The following is a 25,027-nucleotide window of genomic DNA, read 5'->3' on the forward strand; positions in this document are numbered from 1 at the left end:
GAAGAGAAATATATAAAAGCTTTGTTATACTTTTATCAGCATTTCTACCAGGAGCACTTCTGTGCCACGCAAATATTTTCATCTATGCAAAGACCATGCTGTTATTCAGTTAGATTCTTGGATATTCTACATTTAACTTTTTTTGACAGGAAGCCTCTGATCTGGCCAAATGCTATTAAAATAAGCAAAGAGATCCAAATCCAACAACCACGTGATTTTTTCAGCTGCTATAAATACAAGCAGCTTACTGCTGGTTTCATGTTGATTGTACTTCGGGCATCTCTTCCCAATGCTCCCAGATTCTCCAATAGACTCCGAGAAACATTTCAGCTGCTGCTTCATATGCTGCTGTTACATTACACTTTTGCCACTCTGTTGCACTGAGGACTCTGTCCAAAGACTTGCACCAATATTTCATTTTTCTGTTCTTGTATTTCTGCATGAGAGCTCTATAAAAATGCGTGACCACATGAACCTCCTCCATGAAAATAGGACCCATGCCACAGAATCCCTTCTACTGTCTATTTTTACAAATATTGATACACTGAAGCAAATAAATTCATTGTATTCTACAATGGTATCAATGCAATTTAGGTTTCTCCAAGTGTATGAACGCAAAGGGATAGATTATTACAGTCTAACCAAAACATGTGAATACAGTGGAAGAGATTTCGTACTCACTCAATTCTCAACATATTTCGCACACGTAATTTTAGAAAAGAAAAAAGGTACAACCCTTCTCCTAGTGTGTGAATATTGGTTTTCAAATCTAGTCCTTCTTTTTTTATGCTTCTATGAAAACCTCTTCAGATTTAGTTTCCTTATGCAGTTTCTAAAAATAGGGCAATTGTAACTTTCTGCAATAGAAACAGTAATAAAATGATTCCTCAGAGAGTTGAATTATTTACTCTGCATAAAGTTCCTCCAAAGACGCTAAGAATATTGTGTTCCTGGTTCACATGGAGGAAATGACAATAAAATATTCTGAAATCATCTAAAACCAGTTATGAGAACGGTTTGCTGAAGCCCCTGTGAAGACAGCAGACATGGAGATTAAATCAGAAGCAAGGAAGCCTCCTTTTTTAGATGTGGTTTATGAAATAACAGCAACATCTTCTATCCAAATTCCAGGCTTGGGACATAAGTAGGAATAAAATGAAGTTGTTTAACTTTGGCTGTGGTGCTGTTGGTTCAGGACTGCTGAGAACCCTCAATACTCATCTATGTCAACAGGCATTAACAGTTCTTAGAGGAGGATTAAGTGCTTTCACTTCTAGCCTCTTTACCATTCAGACATCAAATGCAGGGTGTTACAGGTCGTATGTTTGGTACACCTTAAGAAATAACACGCTCATCAACGTGAAGAAACAGGACAAACTCTGATATTTAGCACTATAGTGCTTGGGTCTTAAAAAAAAACCCCAAACAAACAAACTAAACCAGCCCCCTATAGCCCTCTGATGTAGAAATTTTGAGCTGTGCACTGTCATGCCCACCCCAGTTCTGATCTAAAACAGTACGTAAAAAATCTCCACAACGTAAGGACCAACTAAAAACACTTCCTTGGGGGTGGGGGGGGAGCTAAAAAAGGATTGGGTGGGGTTTCCCTGCCTAAAATGCAGTTGCCTCCCAGATTGTGATGCAGTAAGTGCTGGTCTGGACTCCAAACTATTTCAAAACTATGCAACTTGGGCTTCTCAGAGACCTTGCCTATATCACCACTACCAAATTTCTTGGCATAACAGAGAACAAAGTGCTTTATAACATCTGCTTATGCTCTCTTTGTGTTCCAATGATTTAAAGATGGCAGCCTCAATCACTCTCAAAAACTCCATTTAGTGTATAGTTTGACTCAACTTTAGAGCCTACGTAAGTAAGAAAAACCCTCAAAAAATAAAAAATCTTGGCTTAAAAGTTTGTAATAGTAAAAAAACCAAACCAGAAATTAAAAAGAAAAAAAAAAAACCTCAACCCTTGGCTGAAGATCCAAGGGAAGCAATGGATTTTAAACTTGCAAGGGAAAACAAATCTCTTTTTATTATGGAAAATACAACTCAAGAGTTGACTAAAGAGTGTGAAATCAAATGTCAGTCAAGCAAAAGAGAATGCAGTGGAATGACTTCATTCCTTCTCGTTTCATAAAGAAAATGTAAATATAGAGCATTTAATTTCTCAATAGAGAAATGTTCTTTTTATTGAAATGTTAAGCAGGGATTAAAGATACAATAGGTTATAACTCAATCCTTAGTTATGTTTGGTTTTCTTGAAGCATCATGGGATATTTTGGCATGAGTCGTTTTTTTTCTTGGTTACCTCCTCAAAACCAGGTTCCTTTAATTATACACAGTTTTTGTCATTCAAAATTAATTCAGTTTATTACTGTCTTTTTAATGCTACTTGAAGTACGGTTGAACAATACTCAGAAATAGCGAAAATCACAGCTTTGAACTGCTAAATGACATATTCTCACAACAGATCCGAGGGTGCCAGAGGCCACACATTCAAAGTCCTAATATTAAAGATAGGCATCTTAGTCATATGAGTCTTTACAGGGCTTACTTTTCTTTCTCTGAGAAAATACTCTCAGGAGCAAAGTTATACCCTATGAAACATCAAATATAATGTGAGCCTTTTCTGTAAAAAACTGGGCATCCAAGCAGGACTTAATGCCTGCATTGAGCATATATTGTTCTTCTAGCTGATCCCGACAAACCCACGCCTCCAACCCAAGTAAACACATCAACAGACTGAGCAGAAGATAGTTCCAGTGAGTTTGCTGTTACCACAGAACATCAAACAAACCTCCTGCTAACTGCAAACATCAAGCTGTCAAAGCAGCTGGGCTTTTTTTCCTGTTACAATGGTCATGCAAAACACTTAATATTTCATGAGCACATTCAGGCCAGACAAAAGACGGGAGCAGGAGTTAAGGACACTTTAGCAAACTCGTTACAGAAAGAGCAAAAGGGCTGTTCTGAGACGCAGCGGGTGCAGTCCGAGTCTCATGCTCCCAACGTGGTGAGTCAACACGCTACCACAGAACGGGGGGCTGCATTTAAACATGTCACCTTCCAGCGTTGTTTTGGTTTTTGCTTTTTCTATGCACACACCCCACAGATCAACAGGCAACTTCACTGGGCTCCACCCGAGTGGATGGAGGTGTTCCTGTGCCTCCCCTCAGCCCACTGGGACAGAGCCGGGCTCTGTACTCAGCTTCTCCGGCGTAACGCCTGGGCAGGAGACACTGTTTTGCAAGCCAAACTGCTCTTGGCTCCAAGGTCGAACACTGGCTCCCTCAGGTCTCTGTCACAGACTGATACAGGGGTGAGCGAGTGTGTGCGTACGTGTCTCTGTGTAGGTGTGTTTTTATTGTACAGCCTTTTCGACAACCCTTTAAACTGGCTCCTGGAAAAACTCTTCCCATCAGGGAATTGTCCAGCTCTGAAAATGGAACTGCAACTCACACTCCTACCTTGTTGTTTCAATGGGAAACATAGATTAGAGAAAGGCTTTAGAGATGGCAATCCAGAGTAAATGAACACAAAGCTAAGTATTTTTTCCTCAGACAAACCTTCATCTGTTCGCTGGCGGGACACACTACAAGTTCACGCCCAAACACCGCTTCTGTTAAGAACGGCATCTTCACAAAAATGCCGTCAGTCAGGTAAACAAGAGAAGTTCAGGATCTTGAATGTCATCCATCAAACAACTGTCAGCACCTCTTCCTCTGAAAAGAGACTCTTAGGAGCACCATAAGGTGTTTCTTCAGAGGGGTATATTTATCAGGCAGGTGAAGAGACACCCAGGACCCCTCACACCGACTGCTGCAGTTCCCCTCTGCCTCCCGTATCCACACACCAGCTTTAAGGAGATACAGAAGCCCAGTAGGACATTGCTGACCTGAGTGTGACTGCACCTACACAGGGTGCAGAGGTTCTCTGAGAAAGTTTAAGCCTTTCTTTGATGAACCCACGCCACTCAGCAGACTTGCTGCATGTGAAAGAGGGACAGGCCTATGCCAGGACCCAGCATGGAGTCCCAGCCCTGCGCTTTTCACCAAAGCTGCCTGTCCCTGGACACAGCAGCTTTCTAGTAGTTTTAACAGTTACTGTTAAAGACACTTTCTTATCGTTGGCTTCCTTAAGCAGCTATGTTCTACTCGGATAAAAAATCGCAACGTCTCAACCTCAGCATCATCCGCTCCCAAATCTGACACATTTGTGAACAATTTCTCAATTAAATAGTTTTTAAAAGTCAGGGCTCATAGTTACTGCTTTTTGGCTTAAAAGTCCTGTTAGTGAATCAAAAGCATTCTCTGGCAAAAATACTTTCTGCAACTACTATTGTTTGGTACTTCAGTTATTGTGGTGGCTAAAAATCCAACAAATCTCCTGTAATATCCTAGTAAAGGATTGGAGCTGTTTGGCAGAGTAGGCTGCTACTTGGTGGCTTCATAATTACACTGCATTATTTGCAGATGCTTTTCTCTGAAAATGAATCTTTAGCCACACTAACAGTGAAAATGTTCAACAGCAAATTGCTGTCACAGCTGCATCATTATGAACACACAATTTTGTGATCAGAAGTCAGGTGGTTCTCAACAGTTAAATGACTTTATTATTCCACTGTATAGAGTGAAAGATAGGAGATGTCAAAAGGACACTGGAGTAGTTAATCTGAGTAAAGCCTCAGTAAGGAACCGGAAAACCCATGCATCCCAAAATTGTAAATGGGTGTACAAAGCAAAAAAGAAATAGATGGCAATAGTTCTCTGAAAGCATCTCTATCAGATATAGATACCCAGGAGGAAAAACAAAGCTCCATCTTCTTCAGTAACGTGTCTCCTCTAGTGGCCAGGAGCACTTGCCTTGGGTATTTCCCTACAAGTAAGAAAAATACGGAACATTCTTGTCTTTATGCTAAAGGTTAGATCTAAACTACTATGATTAATAGCCCCTGACAAAGGGAACAGAACCACCAAGCTAGCATTTAGAAGGTAATAAATAGACATAAAGACCTAGAAATAGTTGAACAGCATATGACCTATTACATCACCTATCACAGTCATGCAACTAAATATCCAAAGAAAAAAGGAAGGTCAACTTTGACACCTTTCAGGTGTTGAAAATCCAAAGTAATCCTTTGGCTATAAGCACAGTCCTAATACGCTGTTCTAAATAATCTATTATCTAAATACTAAAAATAATCTTCAGCTTTACGAGCCATGGTTTGTGAAATACTGGAAATTATAGACAGAGTTGACAGCAAAACAGATAAGGGACAACGCCCAATATTTTGAATAAGATAACCCTATTTTCAGTTGCTTTTCTTTTTTTGCAAAACAAGCTAAAAACTTCAGCAAAAGTGATTCTACAATTTCCCAGCAGGTTGTTAGAGAGAAATAGTTTGCTTATATGACGCATTCTTCTACAACTCTTTTGATACGAACCAGTTGGACCCCTGCAGCCAAAAGACCTGTGCACCTCCAGCAGTAACAGAACCATACGAAGACAGAGCACATACTCCATCAGTCATTTAACAGTGCACATTTATGTCCTGTCCCCTTCACTCCATTGAAGTTTATCCTCACATTGGAATCCAGAGCATAAAATCTGAGACAATCCCTGCCTCAGCACCATCTTTTCTCTTTGCCTTTAAACTCAGCAAACACAAGAAATAGCTGAGCCTCAAAAAGATCTCAGTGTACATGTGTTCACACATCTGTTTGGAGTTTGTGTGAGGAATGCTCTGAAGGCTGTTTGCATGGACAGTCTTTAGCCAAAGGCTGCTAAAATGAATATGACTTCTCCTGTGACTGATGTTTAGCTACCAGGACCCTGGTCCTTCTGCTCCCCTTTCCAGTGCCTGAGAGAGCTGTGGCAGCATCAGCTGGAGAGATAATACTTGCAAACAGGGAACACACTTCAGTTTCTCTTGTTCCAGTGATCGCCACTATGACAGATTACCTTTCGCTGTAGTTTGCAACCATACTGAATCAAAAATAAATGTAAAGAAAAGAATGCCTTCTATCAAGAGAGTTTCTGCATCTTTGGCACAAAACTTCAAACCTGCCTTTTTGCGTATGTGACAGAGTTTCCTAACTAGACCACTAATTTTAATATGACATTAGCATAACTAACACTAACCAGAAATTATGTAAAGCTCAGCTCTTCTGAATGCATATAACATCAAAAAATGTGTCAGGTATCTCAACAACAATCTGTTAACAATCTGTTATATATAGTTTAATATCTCCTGAGCTCAGAGGCATATTAGCAGCCTGCTTTAACTGCAACTACCACAGGATTTATCATACTGTCGTCAGAAAGTTTGCCCACACTTTACATATTTGGAATTTTATGTTATCTGATATGATGTTCAGGGAACACTGGATTTTACACACAGCGTACACTCCATCACATTCAACAATTACTGCAAGCTGCTATAGTATGCCCTATTTCAAAGTTAAAAGTCTAAAGAGCAAGATGTTACAGTTTCAGAAATGAATACTGACTTGACTTGGACTATTTTCACAGGACATCACTGAATAAATCTCGGAGCTGATTTACAGAGACATCCCTTCCACACAGCTCCTATCAAAAACAAGCAAAACATAAGCCTGGTTTCATCCACACTGTTTATACTAATTTCCAGTTTGCATCACAAAAACAGATGATCTGTAATCATGGCCTGTCAGCTTGGCTCAACAAAATGAACATTTCTTTTAGTTTATGTATACCTCCACCATCTCTGTATATTGGTTTAATAAAACAGTAGTTAATCTAAATAAGAATGTTAGACTTCTGTCTCAAAATAATACACCCAAGTTTCAGGAACACTTAATTTTAGAACCTATATGGATGATGAATGACAGAAATATTTACAAGTTTCAAAATGAATTAAACTGGAAAAAAAAAATACTTTGCAACTGAGCTGGTTGATCCTCCTTACATAGCCACAGTCTGTGTTTTTGTAGGTATACACTTTCTCTCCATGCAAAACCTCCTTTCCCTTGACACTGTCGTTTCCTGCACACTTTGAGACACAAGATGAATGTTTAGTGTAGAGCATGACTGTGATTAAGCTCCCAGTGCATTCTTCTTTTGTAGTCCAGCTGGTAGAGCATCTCCACTGCTCCTCTCTCTCCTATGGGAGAAGTCTCTAATTGATGTATAGAGTTTTGCAGAAAGGTGTTGGATTAAAAATCTCAAAAGACTGTCCAAAACTTACAATCTAAATACATTATCCCCTATTAAGGGGTGAAAAGTGTTATGGCTCTGCCCAATCTCAGGAGTTGTCTTTTACAGAAAAATGCATTAAAAGGGAATTGAGCTTTTACCTGTTTGCTATGCTTTGATATTTAATTCATAGTTGAGAACTGTTTCTCTGAACTTTACGAGACAGTAAAATGTGTTTTTATAAAGATGAAAACAAATACCTATGTTTTTACCGCCTCTCACTAAAATCCTCTGAAACAGGCACCACAGCCACATCCCCTCATGCAAAACTCAGCAGTAACACAGCAAAGCACAGGGAAGCTCTGTTTCTTTTCAGGCCAGTATTTACCCTACCACACCACAAACAGAACAACTTTCACAAACAACTGGTAGCACTCAACTCTCCCATGTACCCATCACAGGGTGGCAGCAAGGAGTACTAAAGGCAGGGTGGACCTATTTAATTATTTCAAGAAGCACAGGAGAAACAAGTCCCAGTTAAAAAGTTCTCAACCAGGAATTAGCTCATCCTGTCCCGCAGAACCACAAACCTTTTACAGTCTCACATAAGTGGACTATAAACTACATTAAAACACCAGTTTTCAAAAGCTGTATGTTTTTTTAACGTGTGCTGCCCAAGTAGCACGTTCCACAGCCAAGATATCAGTCATCTACACAGCTGTCTACACTGAGGACAAAGGGTGCACCCAAGTGCAAAGCGTCTCTATCTCTGTGTGTCCAGGAAAAATTCAAGTCCCTTCTCAAAAATCTCCCAAATATCTGCACATTCTCAGCTTCGAACAAATGATCTCCTTCTAGCAGTTGTGCCTGTCACATGCTCTCTCTTCTCTTGCTGGCATCCTTGCAATTTCCACAGTCATGGCATGGGTGACATTGGAAGGAACTCCTGGAGATGTAGTCCAACACCCTGCTCAAGCAAGGGCAGCTGCAGCATGTTGCTCAGGACTGTGTACAGTCAGGTTTTGAATACTGCCAAGGTGATCTCCATCACCTTTCCGGGCAGCCTGTTCCAGTGCTCTACAATGCTTGTAGGTAAGAAGGTCTTGCTTTTATATTTAAATGGATTTTTTTGTGTTTCAATTTGTGCCCATTGCCTCTTCTCCTGTCACTGGGCACCACTGAGAAGAGCTTGGCTCTGCCTTCTTTAGTCCCTTTCATCAGGTATTTATACACACTGATAAGATCCCCTGAGCCTTCTCTTCTCCACACTGGACAGTCCCATCTCTCTCAGCCTCTCCCCATGTGTCAGACACTCCAATCCTTTAATCAACCTCATGGTCCTTTGCTGGACTCATTCCAGTAAGTTCATGTCTCTCTCGTACTGGGGACCTCAGCACTGGACACAGCCCTCCAGATGTGTCTCACCACTGTTCAACAGAAGGCAAGGCTCACATCCCGCAACCTGCTGGCAATGCTCTACCTAATGCAGCCCAGGATGCTGTTCGCTGCTTTTGCCGCAAGCGTGTGTTGCTGTCTTATGGTTATCTTGTCCCCCAGGACCCTCAGGTCCTTTTCTGCAAAGCTGCTCTCCAGCTGGCCAGCCCCCAGCATGTACTGCTGCAGGGGGTTATTCCTCCCCAGGTGCAGGATGTTGCTGAGCTTCATGAACATGTTGGCCCATTTCTCTAGGCTGGTGAGGTCCCTCTGAATGGTAGCAAAACCATCTGGTGTATCAATCACTTCTCTCAGTTCTGTATCTCAAAATTTTCACCTTCTGAATTTGGAGGCTAAAGCAAAGTTAGATGCACAAACTAGGGGGACATTCTGTTAAAGAAAAGTAAATCTGTACTCTGCAGCTCAACATATTTCCCTTCCCCACCACCAGAATGTCTTTCACAGAAATGAAAGATTCCCTTAAGCTTAAATTCACTCATATAACCACTCAGCTTAAGTGTAATCACTAGAATAAGATTATGTTGAGAAGTCTCCCTTCGGGTCTAGCTTCCATCTGGGATTTTTGTTTTACATTTTCCAGTTGTCTGCAGAAGGAATATCTGTTATACACACAGAAGAACTACATCTAACAACACCCAGTTATTCAACTAACAGACTTCTGCTTTGCAGGGAAAGAGGTTAATGGTAATCTAGATAACATTTATTTTATGACTGGCTACAGTATATTCTATGCAGAACACAGAGACTATCAGACACACATTCTTATTCCCCAGTTAAGCTCTACGAATTACCTACTCCTTTAAAAAACAGGCAACTTGAAATTTCACCCATCCAAGTCTCCATTCCCCTGCCCTTGCTCCTTCTCTATCACTAGTATCTGTTAAAGCTGTTAACTATTCCCTTTCCTGATGCTTCCTAACTTCACAAACTCCTACTGTCTCTAATCTCCAACCATTTCCCTTACATTTGCAGCCATGCATTGCTATACATGTATAGACCTTACTTCTTAAGCTATCAATTTATGCATGGATGTCTTGCAAAAAAGTTTCCACATTTGCACCTGTCTGCTAAAGGGTCTACAATTCACAAGCTGGAAGTTTTCCTCCTTATACAGGCATGTATCCAAAGATGCAGTAGAGCAACATTGCAGCTCAACCTAAATTCAGTAATGGAGACTGGGGCAGCCCAAATCCCACTACATAGCAGAGAATGCCCTATTTAATAAGCCACAGAAAAATTTCTTATTTAGGCAACCCGTAACTGACAGCAAGATCACCAAATCACAAGTGTTTCCAGCAATATTGTATAACATGCACCAGGAGTAAACTCCTGTGCTAGAATGCAGTCAACTTTTCAAAAACACTATTGCCTACAAAGTGTCTTCTCTTTTTTCACACTGTCTTGTGTGGTTGCATAAAATCCTTCTGTGAAACTGAATCTAACACCCCTTCCATCCGCCCGTTAATTAAGGAAAAACAGAAAATGTGGAAAGATTGCATTATGTTAAAGCAGAATGTACCAGTTGTATAAGAGCCTTTGGAGAAATTCCAACTCTATTGAAACTTCCCTCTTCAGAGGAAGGAAAAAAAAAAGGGGGTCAGAAAAGGCCTAAATTACCTTTCTGATTATGGAAAGGCTTTACACAATTCACATCACACATTAAAAAAAAATCCTCAGAAGCTAAGCGAGCTTTCACAGGAGCCTGAAGCACTATGAATTCATGAAAAATGAATTTAATCGTCAAAGCTGAGACTAGAAAGAACTGTTCTACATAACAAAAAAGTTCTCAGCTGCATTATTAAAATCATTGCTTAAAAGATCAATTTATTTCAAAGGGTTGACTCCCTGCATTAGAAGTTATCAGACACGTGATCTAAAAGGAGTCTTTATCAAGTACAGTGCCCGACTGCTGGAACTGCAACTGTGTTATAATTGCAATGCTTACGATCATTTTATGTATTTGTGGTTTTATTTTTATCTAAATGTAGACACAAGATGGCTGCAAAGCCTGTTAAAGACAGAAAATGGCAGGATTGATAATATCAACAAATGACTTCCCTAACTGTAATAATGTTCATATTTCTTTAAACGTTTTATATAAACCATTAGATTCCATTTAGTACCGATGCTAAGCCAAAAACTGTATCCTGAAGCGCACAAGCTAAACTGTACATACCCAACAGCTTTAATCAAAATACACTCTTCAACAGTTTCAGATAGGTTCCAGAAGACTAATACCAAACATGAAGGTAGGTCTGAAAGTGAAAAATCACTCCTCCCCTTACCAGCAGCAACTTCTCCCCCACATGGAAGGAAGCCTATGCTACATATGCCACACGTTCTGTACGATGCTCATGTAAGAATGAGAATAATTAAGGACTGAAGCCGATTCCTACGTCTCTACTCAGAAAGCATATAGAAAGCCAAAGAATTAGAAGGTGTAAAGAGCTTTGCTTCTCAGTACTACACTTCTTCCCCCCCCCCCCCCCCACTTCTCATGTTCTGCTGATAAGAGGTCAAATAAAAAAAAAAAAAAAAAAGCCAAATTTAAACACTTATACCCAGCTGGAGGAAGAAATAAAGGAACCACAAAAGGAAAGAATTCCCCCATCCCCAACTAGACCATAAGATTGATGTAGACATTTGGCCTATGGATTCCACTTACATGTAATCTACATGACCAAGAAATGCAACTTTATTTTATAAGAAAGACTGTACTGCCTCACAGTATCTACCATGTTTTCTGACTCTGCTTAAAAAAAAGTCATCACTCAATACAATTTATGTCTCTCCAGTTTTCTCTCTTCTTTTAAAAGCACATCTAGCTACTAAGGCACTTGACAACGGACTGCCCAGCTCCTTTAATATCCCACCATTGGTATTTGCCTCCACTTAAAAGATGTAATTCTGAGAGTCTACTATTTGTGAAATACTCTGATATAAATCTTTATGATGAGGTTTTGGACCTATAAATAACAGAAGACCCCCCTTGCTGCTTCACTAACTGCGCTATCGCTTCCCGGTAACTATGGGAAACCAGATGAAATCTGAACCCATTCATCAAAACATAGAAAATACTCCTCCTTTCAGTTAGGGAGATTGTGCTTGTAGTATCTAAGTCGGTAAACAGAATGCCATTTCCCACTGTTACAATGTTAGATCATTCATTATACCTGCAGATAACAAGCCAAAAACAAGTAGAAAAGAAAAACAACAAGCTGCCCAAAATAATAATCATAAAAAAGAAGACTCTTTCTCCTTCCATTTAGGAAACACTGGCATTTCTCAAACAGAATAACAAGTGTTTGCCATGACAAGTCCTGCTATATATGTTGTTTAACAGGGAGTAACTATTAAGCTGAAGTTTCCAATATGATACCATGTGCGATAATCTGTTTTTAAAATAGAACAGGTATATACTCAAAATGGCAACTCTGGTTTGATACATTTAGACTTACTAATTTGGAAATGTGTGCACAAATCTGTTTACTTTGGTAATTCAATTTCCTAATAATTAGCTACAGGTGAAATGCTAGGAATGCAACAATGACAGGAGACTGCAAAGCTTTTACAGAATATGGTTTTAATTGCACTATAGGCCCTCAAATAATTATGCAGAGATAAACCTGGAAATGACAAGTGTGTTAATATCTACTCATTTATAAAGAAATTTTCTCCTAAGTTCGTACTAAACAAGAGCTCCTTCTCCACATAGTACCAGCCCGTTTCTTATGGTTCTCTGGTAGCTACTCTCTGAATTGGAAAGCTCCAATAAAGGCTGCCTTTATTTTAACATCTGTTATCAAAGTATGCTAGCCATAATAATTGCAGTCATGCTCCAAAAATAACAAGGAAAGGAAAAATTAAAGGCTAACTCCCCATCCTCAATTTGCTACTACTATGGAATACATTGCTTGGATAAGCTACTATAGACAGTGCAGTACCTTCTGTTGTGAAATACCATGGCATAAGCTAGAAACTGAAATAAATAGCTGGACTATAAAGATTTCCAGTTAAACATACAGAGTGCTCGAATCCTTCGAGATTCACACCTTCACTGCTCAGTGGCTAAGAGTAACAATTGCAACCGAAGTGCTAGTGCTATTTTCTGCAGGATTGGCTGTGAATATCCAGGTATTGAGTTCTACATTCAGGAAAGAGGAAAGCCTTTTATCTCCTATCATAGCATTTAATTCACGAATGCTGATGCAACAACCATTCAAGGTTAGGTATAAATCTGGTTTCAAGACAAATGATGTCTTTGTTCAATTTAACTTCAGTTTTCAACTGGGAATAACAAAACTTAAAATTTATGCAAGACCGCACTTAGTCCAAGTAAACAATTCACCTTGAATTCTACCAGCTCTTGAAATACAAGTGACCATTCCATAGCCTATTTTTTGCAGCCAGGCGTTTTCACATGGAAGTTAGAGACAAATGGGCTTGTAGGTAATAAATCTTTCATAATTTATAACAACTTTGTAAGAAACTGGGAGACAGAGCAGAGGAACTACTTAGCAAGACTCAGTTTGGAGACAAATTGTGTAATGTGGTCATAATACTTGCATAATAGTTTATCGTATACCTGTTATACATACTAAGTATGGTCAAGAAGCAAAAACAAGCCAAGTAAAATTACTATGCTTGTTGCTGTTGCAGATGTCATGATGTGATGGGAAGACAAAAACATAGCAGACATAGCAAACTAAAATGCATAAAACCACACCAATGGTAACTAGGCTGTTAGTACATTCTGGATTTGTTTCTCACACAGTGCCACTTGGCTCAAGATTTATGAAACTGCTTAAGTAAGGTAAAGGAAAAAAAAAACCACTTGAAAACAGCATTTTCATTGACAGATCAGGTCCTACAGTAGTGAGTATCATTCCTACATGAGTGCACTAGAGCTATGCAGTTAGAAAAACAAACAGCGCAGATTTGTAGTTTATACAAGGAGCTGAGCTTCGTGTTTAACTAGGAAATTACTAAAACCCAGCAATTTTTACCTCCAGAGGGGAGTATCAGCCTTATCTGTAGGCTCAGCAGTGTTTTCTTTTTATTTGCTGCTTGTCACAATTAACAAACTTTCAGTAAGGAACTGGACCAGTCATGGTAATTTAGTATGAGATAAAGATCTATGAAGCCAGATGGTAGCTCACATCGTAACAGCTACAAATTGCTAAATTGGCATGGGAAATCAAGATAGTTATCAATTCACTATTATTATTCCAGGTTTCCCATTCCTTCTCTATTTCTATCTTAGCTATTTAAGCCAACCTAGACAGACATTTTAGCCCATGGTTGCTAATTTTCATAGCTAAAGCTAGGGCCAAATGCAGTGATCTAAGCAGGGATGGCAGTTTCAGACAATCTGAACATGTGCTGAACGCTTACTGCTGCCAGGCGTAACTGTTCTGTACTTGGTAGGATATTCAGTCATTTCAACTACAGTCACCAACTTCAGTCTATGAATATAAACATTTTGTCCCTCACATGTACTAATGACTTGGGAAAGTCTCTACTTCTGTAACCTTTGCAGTTCTACTACCCCAAAAATAATTTTCTAAGACATTCACATCCAAAGCACAAATATAAAAATTGATGTCACCATCACTGACAAAACCTCCCATTGTTTCGAGTTACTACTTAGCTGGAAAACATATTTGCTGAAATTTGACTAAGTCTGATGACCTCTTCCAGCAATCAATAATCAAGGTAGAGAGAAAAGGCGGTTAGTTTGACCTTTCAAAAGTGTATCAACTTTATTTGGCCAGGACAGCTTTTAAAAAGCTATTTTAAATTCCAAGGCTTAGACTCGTTGCGCAGACTGGACGTGTCTCTGCGCAGTGTCTGCCTTAGTCTCTTTAAATGCTCAACTGAACAGGACAAGCTCAGAGGAGGAAATGAATTCACAACAGGAGATCCTCTAGTTGATTAACTTCACCCTCAGTGGTGGATGTCAGTCATGTTAATTGGAATCAATACACAGCAGTTAAGGGGGCACAGGGATAATCAGGCAGGGCAGGGCAACAGGCCCGTCAGTTCTTAAAATAAGCTATCTGTTAACAACTTACAGCAGCATGTGACAAACCTTCCCTGCAAAGGAATGCAAAGCATCTCTAAAATTCCAATTTAACACACAAATAAAGATAATTTGGCAACACTTAGCTTACAATCTAGCAATAAAGGAAACAGTCATTACAAATTAAATCAATATTAAACTGATCAAAGTAGTAAAATGAGAAATTAGGCTCCCAGAAAAGCTAATAGGAAATCCTTGATCCAACTTTTACACAGAATAAAAAGAGAAGCGAAGGTCTTAAAATCCTGCCACAGATAATTTTAATTATGCCCAGCTGCAATTTTATTGTACACCTAAGGCTGAAATTCAATGCACGGTTTCAAAAGTGGTAATATGTCACAAGATGAAAAAGGAATAAAATCCCAAAGATTTTCTACTCTTTAGATGAGAAAGCACTCAGGACACCCATTAGAATAGTCACATCCTAAGCATCTCTTTCTCTCTTGCATCTACAGTCTAGCACCATGCCTTCTTCCTCCCATTCTGCAACCCAGCATGCTATCTTGATCCGCAAGGGCAAGATTTGCAATATCTGATACACAGGGTGTTGGAACAAGACACATCTAAGTGTTATGCTGTACACAGAAAAGCCTCTTGGAGGGATCTCACCAAAAATTTCTGCAGAAAAATACAGTGCAGTCTGTAGTTACCTTTCGTCAAAACATGGCCTGGTACCGGCATACGGGTATGATACACCAGATGTCAGTCCCAGCTGCCTAACCTTACATATGAAGTTCAGAAATCTCTTTCAATACAATAGTAACACAAATAATGCACCTGTAAGAAAATGTATGTTCATTTCTTTTAGAATACAAAATACCACTGAATTTGAGCTTCACAAGACAATTTTTTCTTAGCCTTTTAAACACGATACAATACAAATTAACCTTTGGCCAAAGGCTTTTGTATCTTTTCCCTACTCCTTTAGGGAGTGAAATGAGTGCCAGATGTTTTATTGCAATGTTTTCATACTCTGAAATACAGCAAATATCTCCAAGACAGGATCAGGGTATTTTATTTGTTATTACAAAGGCATCAGATCATATTTAACAGATGTATATAAAATCTGTAGCCACCTACATACAATCATCCTTCCCATTAAACTTAACCTAGCCTAACCAATTAAGTGCACAGATTAAGATCATAGGGTTTTTTCCTCCTCAGACCTACACAAAGACTTTGTGAAGTCTGGTTAAGCACTTCAAGGTGGGAGGTTTTCTGTTAGCCTCCTTAGTCATTAGAAAGTGTAATGAAAGGAAATAAGGGCATCCTATTCTTTATTGTCAATATCAACTGGTCATCCCCTCTGCAAATTAACGTATTTTACGGAGCCTGAAGTTGTCAAAAGAGCTCTTAAGTGAACAGAAATGATTTCCCCTTCAAAACCACAGCTCTGTCTTCTGAGTTTCTGCCATCTGCCAGTGCTATCATCAAGCAGGTCAGTCCTGCTGTTGTAGGTAATGGTGTCATTCCATCCACCATAAGCTCACTTGGATATCAAGGGAAGGAGAGACATTCAGTTTGCTAATGCAGAGAAAGTGTCTTTTTCAAGCTACAAGGCTCAAAGCCATGTGCACATTGCAACGAAACCTTGTTTTAAATGAATTACAAAGAAAGGTTACTGATATCACTCTGCACTTTGAGAATGCTAAAAGCGTAATTTCCCAGTTCACTGGGGTTATGCATCAATGTGTCCTCTGTTTCTCTAAAATTATGTACCAGAATAGCCACTTTAGGAGATAAACCCAGTGCATGTGAAAGACATTCCAACTGAATATTGGACTATATAGGGTTCTCAAGGCTTTTCTTAGGAAGTAATCTTCCCTCACTACTTTATGCAAAGCAGCAGATCTGGTGTTGAGGTTTTTAATCATGCTATTTGCTTACTTTAAGGTACCAGTGTGTTCTTCTGAAAGTGGTTCTATCTTCAGTAAGAACATGAATGCAAAGCGTGGCAGAGCCTGTGCAGGCCCAACACCCATGAGAAGTTACACTATGTCTTCCTCAGAAGAGGGTTTCCAGGCCTTTTGGTGTCTGGTGGCTGGCCTGATGTCAAGTTTCTAAGTGCTCTGGCCAGAATAACCCACTACATGATCTAGTGAAAGTCCATACTATCTTTTGACTTTCAGTTTCTTTGTATACAAAACCACTAAAATTACCACACCCCACTGAACACTTTTTAAAGTTTATGATCTTCAAAAGAAATGTTGTACTTAATACATATCTTACAAAAAAAGGTCTGTCCGCACAACAGTAATATCTGAATGTAAACCAGACATTAGAGCACTGTATTTCTTTGGGCATCTAGCTTAATTTTATTCACATTCCCACATCAACTACCTCAACAACAGACAGAATCATCACTTGCCAAGGGAAGACTCAGATGTCAAACCAAGAGACTTGCCTATACAGGCTATACAATAGCACTGAATGTACAGGATATAATATAGCATTGACTGGATTTCATCACCTCACTACAGCCTTAAATTTCCAGCAAACAAAAGCAGATAGTTGGGACACTTCTCAAGATTACTGTTAAATATTGGCATAGCTGCTATGATTTTTTGCCTGGTTAAATGAAATATAAATGAAGACGCATTGACCTCAGCAAATAATCCACTTTCAGACAAAATTCACGTGGTAGAGTCTCAATATTCACACTACTTATTCTATCCTTTTAGTTTAATAACTGTTTTCATCAACTAATAGAAGTGATCTGGTAAGTTAAGTAGCTGGGCTGATACTGTTAGCACTCCTTTGAGTGAAAAGAACAAAAATATTGTCCTTTCCTCCTGTAGAAAGCTAATTCATTTTCTTGTATTTGTCTAACTAACTAACAATCTTCAGACATTTCACTCTAACAGGACCACATGCAAAGCACTATGCTATATCCTATACCCTTTCTTTATCCCAGGGATAGGCAGAGCAAAGCACGACAATCAAGCGCAGCATGAGAAGTTAAGTAGCATGCTCTATGGTGAGCATGTTGAAATCCCGACAGCAGATGTGGGATCCTGGATGCAAATGGCACTCTATATGCCAGGAAGAGAATCAAATGCCTTCACTTGAAAACATCTGTCAGCCCCTGTGCTCACTGGTGGCCTCACTTAGATTTTCAAGCTGCAGAACCCACTGAATTTCCATTTACATATTGATGTACTCAAACGTAGGCCTCCTGTCTATCCTGTGTTATTTCCTGATTAATACTGGTATGCTGACTGATGCTTGCTCACTTCCAAAGGGCAGCCACTGCAAATACAAGTCAAACCAACTTAATATAAGCTGAGAAAGTCGAGAATATATGTATTATTCTGGGTTATATTTCCAGTGAAGTCTTACACCCATAGCAATTCAAGCATCAAGTTAACCACAACAACAAAGATCCTTTTTTTCCAACAGTTTTACATTAACAGTTCCAAACAATATCAGTTCAACTAAAAATAGAGAAGAAACCAAGCGCAGATTGACACAGCGCAGATGAGTTGAATGTGATACACTGTCAAATTTAATAGCTTCAGAAATAACAAATTAGAGACATAATTTCAATTGCAGCTAGCTTCTGAAGCAATGAACTTCACTTTTAAAACAAATCGAGACTAAGGGAATGTTCTGGCATTTTAGTCCTCAACTTGGAATACTTTATTAAAAGTATTTTTCATACTTTAATAATAAAAAAGCTTTTACAATTAATTTCTAGAAGAAATATTTGAACTTAAGGGATATTTGTCAACTTATAGAAAATTGTAAGGATTTTTGTTCCACCATCACAAATGGTTTCAGTCAAAACTCGTGTCTTGTTTTGACAGCATATACATTTTTATATTAGCTATATCATACCTAGAGTTTCATATCTAAACCTTAGAACTATCTCTATAGTTAGTCTCCATTAACTGGAAAGGATTAATACACAGCATTTTATTATTACATCAAGTTCAAATATGAATGTTTTATACACAATGAAGACAAGCTAGTTCCAACAAAGTGTAGTTTAACTCTAACTGCATACATCTTGGCATAGCACTGAGACTACCTAGGTCAGCATTATGGGTCTTGACCACCTGGAGAGATGTGAAGAGACTTATAGGGTAAGCAGTACCATGGCTCCTTCGGACTGGAAGAGTGAGAATTAGCTGTCATTACTGGCTGCAAACATTTAAATTACCTTGGGAACTGTTAAATGCTTCTAATTGATGGATGAAGCCTGTTTCTCCCAAGGCAAGGGGCACTTGCACCTCTGGCCTATAATTGCATTGATGTTTCATTCTGGAGGAACTGAGCCTGTTATGGACATAAGAATCACACAAAAGTAGTTAACTGAGGAATTCCTACTCTCAAAAAAAAAGCTTGAAAAGCACCCGATTAGATGAGCCATGTTTCTTATTAAGTGAATCCACACAGTATGAGCAGTCACTAATGAAAAATACGTTAAACATTTAATTAAAAGTTGGCAAAGTTATTCTAAGTCATTTCACATACTAAAAGGCTGTAAACATGAATAAGGGCAGAATCTCCTAGCCAGGGCATACCTGAATGTGATATTTCCTGGAATAACATTAAGAGGGCTCGTCCTAGCATCGTGTGAGCAAACTGCCAAACATGACAGTCAAAGTGTAGCTGCTGCTAAACACTATAACCAGGTAGTGTTTCTTCAGGGGTTCCACATAACAGAAGACTACATTTAATTCAAGCTGAGCAACTTGAAAAATCATGATGTTACCTTTTTAATCAATAAGATGAACACAGGATTGAGGTCTAGAGCTGAAAGGAACAAGAGCCTTCTCATTGAAGCAGCTGATGGGAGGGCTTACTTGAGAACTTTGGGTTTTTTTCCTAATTTATTTCCTTGAGACACAAACCATACAAACCATATTTTCATTGAATATATATGGTACTCCATTCTTCATTGGAGTCTCTAAATATTACCTTAATAAAAGCAATACAACTAAACCCAAATATTATTTTTGTAGTTCTGAAATATGAGAAACCAGCTCAAGTATGAAGAGCTGCAAAGTACAGGATTACCTGGGATTCAGTTGTATACAATTTGCATTCTTACAGATTACAGTGCATCAGCATTATGAAGATCACATGCCCTAAATTGCTCTTTTTGAAATTTCTTTTTATCTCAGCATTAATATGTCAGCTATATGTTTTAGAAACAAAGTAAATCAATCAACAGTTAAGTACTGCCAGGATTTCAGAGCTCGTCTATTATCTTTTCATTAAATCCCATCCTTAGTTCTTCTTTTGGGATTACAAAGTTTCTCTCAATTATTTTTGCCTTACTCCATATTAACTGAAGCTAAACAGAAGCAACATTAACTGACAGTCCAGAATACAACAGACTCAGCCACACCACACCAGTATCAGTTTTCCTGTACCCTCTTCTCTCCTGTCAAGATTACAAACCGAGTTTTACAGAAAGACAACTGCAAGGGATAGTGGCCTAGAAAGAAAAAAGACATACAGAAATTTCCTCAGTCAGGTAGGTAGTATGAGGTAGACAAAACAGTCTTCAAGGAAGGGTAAGGTACCTCTGAAAGTAAAAGTTGAACACATTCCTCAAAGAGGGAGTCCAGCAGGAAGAAGTGATGAGGAACAGCAATATTCCATGTAAAAAGCTAACTGGGACAGCACTGAGAGCTGGTAGGAGAGAGACAGAGACTGAAGAAAAGCAGAAGCAGCAGTCAAGCCTATCTATTAAATGAACCCACAAATGCAAGACATCAGCATTTAGAATTCCAATCCTAAACTCAATTAACAATTCTTCATAAAGAACAGGAAAATTAAGAGAATCTGCCTGCATGATAACATTAGACAGTAGTCAATCACCTTTCTGCACCCTCAAGAAGTCATAGGCTGGCTTCTTCATGCCTGCAAGACAGCATGGCTTCAGCTGAGGCTTCGGCTCCTGCAAGGATGCTGGTGCAACACAGAGAATGGAGCAGCCATCTTCCACCAAATTCAGAGCTTTTCCTACAGATGCTGGGTGGTGTATGTGGTATGAGAGAGAGAAGCCAACTGCTGGAAACACAGACTGGTGAACTGTCAGGCAAAAAAGAATCACGTGCATGTGGCAAATCCAGTTTCTACATGCTTTTGGTCTGACAAATCCTAGCTTAGACACTGTTTTATTTCCTGTGGATTAGTAAATCAGACAAATGCTTGCCCTATGACAGCGAGATCTAGTTTTGTTATCTCTAAATATTCTCCAAGTCCAGTCAGCCTAAAATAACACACATTAGGGTTGTGTTCCCTTTAACATGCACATTTTCTCTGTGAAAGATGGATTGATGGCAAAAATTGATCTAGAGCATCCTAGGACTAGTGCTGAAAAGTGTTTAACTCCAATACCAGGATTAGGACCCCTTAGAGCCAAGACATGAATGTCTTCCAGAAGCTGCTTGGCCAAAGCCACAATAATTACACTTTGTGCTTAAATAAGGAACTAAAAGAGAAAAATTATGCTATCAGATTAGTGATACACTAATCATCCAGTCAAAACTAGATGCCTTCTCCTTACCTAGATGCAAAGGCCTGAAAGAAGGTTAAAAAAAAACAAGGAAGGTTTCAGTGTGGCTTAAGTAGTCACAGATTTCTTGCATGCACATCATCATTTTATTAGCTGTAGCTCAACCACAACATTAACTGTTCATGTCTCTACCTGGTTATTCGTGACAATGTGCAACTAAATATTAGATTTTACTCACTGCTTACTTTCATTTTTGTACTCTGCTCCCACCAATTTCACGACGATGAGTTAGTTAAAAAGCAAGACACAGCAGGTTGAGCTGGACACAAAACAACAATCTACAACACTTTAAAACCATAACAGAGGAAAATGTCTAAACTAGAAAAGATAAGTGTCATTAAAACAGCCCCAGAAGCTATTTTATTTCTTTGAGTCAGGTTGTGGCTCTTAAAGCGTAGAAATTTGTCTGACAAATACAGAATACATATCCTCTCTCGAATGACTAGCAAATTTGGGCCTACTAAATAGAGATAATGCTCAACAGCTGAATTCATAAAAGTCCCAAATAGCTAAACTCTTGAAAGAGTGGCACCCACTGCAAAGGTGGATATACACTGTAAATGACATTAAACCACTGTTGTATCTAAGAGCCTGACAAAGAAGCTTGTTAACTCCAGCGCTTCGAAGCTTTAAGTAACTTTTAGATCAAACAGAAATATTTTAAATCAGTTGAGTGTTGGAGTTTTTTTTGCAGGGGTGGCGGTTTTTTTGTTGTTTTTTAATCAGCCTACAATTAATTTTTATTCAAGTACTTCATATATTTATTATTCTTTAAAGGTAAAACTACTTATATTCACAATATATTTGCTTAAGAGTAACAAGCACTTTATTTTGAAAAGATCACCAGTATCAACTGCAAAGATTAGGAGACAATGAAAATTGGAAGGGCTCAGCCTTACTTACTACTTGAAGTTCTTTAAATAGTTTTCTTGCTCCTACAAACACTTTCCTGGGGCAAGCAGGGGTGGAATTTCGCACGCTATTTAAGTACTTCAGTATTGATAACTTGAGGAGAATTTTTACTTTCTGCTCCATTTGATGCCCAGCCCTATTACACACTGCCTTGAACTTCTTGTTTTACAGTAAAATCCACTTGCAGCCAAAGTGGATACATATGGCATGCAAGAACTAGTGAGAGTACTGCATTGAAAGTTTTGTGTGATGTCTTGCATTGTAAATCTGAATCCCTGTCAGTGTTTAAACCTGTGAAATGCAGAGGGAATTTAAATAATGATTCAGTTATGGGAGCAGGTCGTTGTTCAACTTGCTGAATGTTCATCCTGCTGTTAACAGCTTACACATTTATACTACAGTACATGAAACAGTAAAGCACTAGAAAGAATATAAGGTGTTAACAACCGCTACAAAATATTTCTGTAAGGGTACATTTCCTCCATTTCCCATCAACATAAATTCTGACAACAAAAAACAATATTAATCCATGCATTCATTCGTCTTTAGCATCTGCTTTTAATTTACACATTAATAGAAGGCTACATTTCATTATTAAGTTTTTCTTATTAGTGACTGAATCAATATTTCTGCCCCTTTGGTAGTGCAGGTTCATTAGTTTCCTGAAGCTGATTAAGTTTATTCAGGTATTTCAAAAGGAGACCATATTCTGTTTAAACAAACAGACAACACAGAACCATGCTGCTTCACAGAGACTTCATGGCACATCTGCATCTCCTTAAGTGGAATCACTTCTTCATCAGCAGCATAGCCTTCAGTTCCCATCTAACAGGCTGAGCCAAGTTTAATCCACAAGTAACCACACCATACTGGTAGGTACTCAAGTACACTCATGTAACCAAAGACCATTTAATTGGAAAAACAACACAATGCCCATGGCAATACAATGGTCCATATTCTGTCACCCAAAATAATTTTTTCTACCCATTACTGAAATAAACTCTACACTTAAGACTACAGGTGCAAATTCTCCACAGTTATAAGTCTTCGGAAATACCAAGTAGCACATAAATTTGCAAGCCTCTCAGATAACACATCAAAACACACAGGTTCATATTTAGTAACACAGTGTAAACACAGGGGTGTTGCTAATGCATTTTTCATCCAAATCTGAAATTAGCAAAACTATCACAAACAGTGGGGAAAAAAAAACCTGACAGCAGCATTCGTTACTAGTGCTCAACTGGTATCATCAAAATATAACGCAGACATATTTTGCAGCCAGAAAGCCTTTAGGCAGCAGCTTTACACTTAGGGGCACACAGAACTGTGCTGACAGATACATTTCATTGACCAAGGAAAGTTTTAGGCTACCCCTAAATTCCTCTGCAGTTCTCTGAGTTTGGAAAGAAGTTGAAATATGAATTCACGATGATGGGAGGGATTGAGCACCTGATCCCTTTGGAAATAATTTGCAGCAGTTAGATATTCTGTCCTTTTTCTGCTGCCAGAGATTAGAGCCCTGACAGCAAAAATTTTCATGGGAGCACTCCATAATCCCTTCCACTGCACAGACAACTGGGTCTGGTCAAGTCCTCTTATTGGCTGACTTTCCACTGAAGCACAGCAGGGAACACACAAGAAGTCCTGCCTCTACGGAGCCTGGCACAGAAAAAAGAAATTGCAATGTCTTAACCATGATGGCTAAATTTTGAGGGGAAAAAAAACCAACAAAACTTTCTTACTGAGCTGTATTAGAAGAGCAGGAACGGCTGTTGGCAACCAGTCCTCTTTTTCCTTTCATCACAAGATTTGCTATCTATTTTCTCTGGGAGGTTACTATCGGGTGTACACTGCATTGCATTTGGGAACATGTAGATACTATGGAGTATTATACTGTGATTATTCATTCATCTCTTTGCAGACAATTTTTCACCTAGCATTCCATATTCAGGATTTCTGAGGGTTTGGTTTTGGTGGGGTTTTTTTTTCTTTTTTTTTTAAAGAATTATCATAGATATCTAAATGAAAGTTAAACTAACCAAATTATTGCAGTTGCCAAGCAAATAGCGAGTGTGAATGATGAACAATCTTCTCTAGTAACTTTGAAACCCGGGAAATATGTGAAAGGCAGTTTATACAAACAACAGCTTCTGTAGCTGCATAAAGGGAGTGAAACAGCTGACAAAAACCATATCACTTTTGTACTTCCAAATAATCTGTTTTGACAGTGTCACAGTAGAACACATACATTAGTGACTTCTCATTTGTATCAGCTTCACCAGCGGAGAATCAGAGTTAATTTCCTAACTAAAGAAAACCACATGCGTGTTTTACCACTTCCTGCCTTTTGGAAAAGCCTAAGTCTACCTATGATTCCCAGCTTATGAACCAACTTCACTGTTTCCTTTGGAAGATGACAGGAATCCGCTAATGATGTTAATGACTACAAAGTTTTAAAAATTGAGACAATTACCTCTTTCAGTCTCTAAACAGGTAATCAGTTGTGACCAACTTTTCTCAATTTGCTAACAATCAGTAAGTCTTAACTAAACATTTAAAAGCATAAGGACTTCATTTAAAAGTTTAAGTAGAATCAGTATAAAACTTAAATTACACCATCTGTTCTTAGCAGACCACATTCTTTAAGTGTTGTAAGTAGACCAGGACTGTATAGCTCATGGAGAAATAGAAAACTGTATGCTAAAATTAAGCAAATCTCTTGAAATTCAACTCCAGAAATATTCTGAGGCAGCTTCTTAATTATTATCTACCACCAAAAGGCAACACATTCATTCTTTTAGGGCCTATTGCATATGCCACTAAAGGGCATAGAAGAAAAATCCCACTGGGATTATAGAGCGAGAA

At 38.7% G+C, this 25,027-nt stretch overlaps 1 protein-coding gene across 3 annotated transcripts in view; it reads right to left on the minus strand.

Moving 5' to 3' along the window:
- SLIT3 (slit guidance ligand 3) overlaps nucleotides 1-25,027 on the minus strand; it is a 543,690-nt gene that overhangs the window by 387,810 nt on the left and 130,853 nt on the right. Inside the window, exon 1 of one of the 3 annotated variants that reach the window (XM_075509988.1) lies at nucleotides 20,548-20,717. The exons of the other annotated variants lie outside the window; for them this stretch is intronic. The gene's annotated coding sequence lies outside the window, so the exon portion shown is untranslated. Of the gene's footprint in view, nucleotides 1-20,547; nucleotides 20,718-25,027 lie in introns of those variants that run through there. 3 annotated transcript variants of the gene reach the window in all.

The sequence above is a fragment of the Mycteria americana genome, chromosome 8 (genome assembly GCF_035582795.1).
Source record: "Mycteria americana isolate JAX WOST 10 ecotype Jacksonville Zoo and Gardens chromosome 8, USCA_MyAme_1.0, whole genome shotgun sequence".
Classification (NCBI taxonomy): Eukaryota; Metazoa; Chordata; class Aves; order Ciconiiformes; family Ciconiidae; genus Mycteria; species Mycteria americana.